Source organism: Elephantulus edwardii, unplaced genomic scaffold (assembly GCF_000299155.1).
Source record: "Elephantulus edwardii isolate Elephantulus edwardi_28Jun2011 unplaced genomic scaffold, EleEdw1.0 scaffold00193, whole genome shotgun sequence".
NCBI lineage: Eukaryota > Metazoa > Chordata > Mammalia > Macroscelidea > Macroscelididae > Elephantulus > Elephantulus edwardii.
Genome location: NW_006399943.1, coordinates 1 through 2,235, shown reverse-complemented (window position 1 = coordinate 2,235; position 2,235 = coordinate 1). Strand labels below are relative to the sequence as shown.

General features: G+C 46.4%; 1 pseudogene; it reads right to left on the bottom strand.

The window, feature by feature from the left end:
- Positions 1 to 1,222: 1,222 nt before the first annotated feature.
- LOC102865337 lies at positions 1,223 to 2,203 on the bottom strand (annotated as a pseudogene).
- Between the last annotated feature and the right edge of the window lie 32 nt (positions 2,204 to 2,235).

Below are 2,235 nucleotides of genomic sequence, written 5' to 3'. Positions count from 1 at the left end.
ATCATGGGGGGATTTTTACATAGCTTTCATGTTATAGCATTCCGTGTTTGTATTTTGGGGGAGATCTAATTGACCTCTGACAGTTGGTACGTCGCTTTGCTGGGCGTGAAGGCTCACTCTGTCAGGTCGATGGCCACACCCCTTGTCAGACATACTTCCGTCCAAGTGCTTGTGCTTCTGGGAGCTGCATTCTCCCAGGGCCCCTGGCTCGAGGACAATGCAATGCTTAAAGGGAAGAAATGCTGCTCAGTTGCACATGTCTGTGGGCGGTGAAGGGCCATGAGTCACAGGATGATATTGGCGCATTTTCTGGAAGTAGTGCCCATTTTAGGGAGAATGCAGACAGTGATGGCTGGTATTTAAGACAAGAACTGATCCAGTCACACAAGTCGTACAGAGACATAGAAAAGTCCCAACCTAAGATGCTACTGAGATACATCGGTATCATGTGTGCGCGCACACACACAATGGAAACACCATGTTGTAAAGACCTGTGGTCACCACTGCTGGGTGTGAAGTCCCGGAACATGCACAGTACTCTCTTGTGGCTCCATTTTATTTTTTATTTAGGCAAATCATCTTTAATTTTAACCCAAACTTGTTAAAGGGGCAGAAAAAAGACCGTTGCAAATTTAAGTAACAGCACAAAATGTTATCCAAATTGAATAATTTATTGCTCTCAGAAGCTCGCCTTGTTTTACAGTTAGTAGCAGGTATTCATATTACAGGAATTTGATACTCACTTATTCAATAAGGCAATCATGTTGGTAGCAAACTTTTATTCAAATCTTACATAAATCTAGCTTTATAAAAAGCCAACATAATGGGAAATTGGGTTCTCCCTCTAAAGCCTTAAGTATTCAAAGCTTAAAACAGTTAATTTAAAAGTAAGCACACAAATAATAAAAAAAAAAAAACAACCACAAAACCTCTGCAGCATATGCTGCTGAATACTTGAAAAAAATTTAAAATACCTTACAAAAGGTATTTTAGCTCAAAGCTATAAAGTCACAGTTATCTTAATTCTACAAAGAGGGGACTCGGTGTTTCCCTTCATGCCACCATTTCTTTAAAACCTCATGTTTTTCAAAATTTGGCCACAAATCAAATCTCAGTGTACCAGTTTCAGGTAATTCCTCTTGTAGAAAAGGCCAAGTAGTAACTGCCTAGGGGAGAAGGAAAGTGTTCGTAAATAGTGTGCAAAGGAGGGAAGTGTTGGGGGTTAATCTCTGGAACTCGATCTGGACCTTGACCATGACTCTGAGCGAGATCGAGAACGGGATCTTGATGCAGCTCTTTCTGGTGGAGGGGAGGCTGGAGGAGGGAGGGGTGACTTGGACCGAGACTGGCTCCTTGATCTGGATTTTGACTTGATATCACCTTTGCCATTTTCCTTGGGAGACAGCGAGCCAGAACAGGATCTGCTTCCCGAAGGAGAGCCCCAATCAGACCTGGGCTTAGATTTGCTCTTGGATCCGGATTTCCAGCCTTTTGATGGAGAACGTGACCGACCTTTGCTCTGAGACCTAGATCTGGAGCGACTTTCTGAGACACTTGGAGATCTACTGCGGCTGCTCCTGCGACTCCTACTTCGTGACCGTCTTTGAGATCGAGAGCTGGATCCGCTTCCAGAGTAAGACCGCCTGTGGCTCGTTCGTGGTTTATCTTCAATAAGCCTAATATTTCTGCCGTTTATTTCTGTACCGTCCAGTTTATCCAAAGCACGCTTCATGTCGGAGTAGGAGCGAAACTCAATCACACCTTCGTTTGTCCGTTCTTTGTGAGCATCCGCGTAGGTCACTTCACCTGCTTGTCTCATGAAATCCTTTAAATCTTGCCAACTGCAACGACTAGAAAGATTTTCTACAATAAGCCTGTACTCTGTCCGAACAGGAGGTCCATATTTCTCTCCTGAAGATCGCCGACTGCTGTATCCACCTCCACCACTGCGGCTTCCGTAGCTGTAGCCATTGCGGTCCCAGCGCGGGGGGCGGGCGTGCTCCACGATCACCCGCTCGCCGCACAGCTTCTTGCCGTTCAGCTCGTACACAGCGTCGTCGGCGCTGCGGGAGTCCTTGAACTCCACGAAGCCGTACCCATTTTTGAGGTCTACATCGAGGAGACGGCCGTAGCCACTGAAAAATCGCTGGATGTCCTTTTCTCGGACGCTGTAGCTAAGGCGTCCTATGTAGACGCGCGACATAGCCTTGGTGGGCAGGGGCCCGAAGGCTGGGG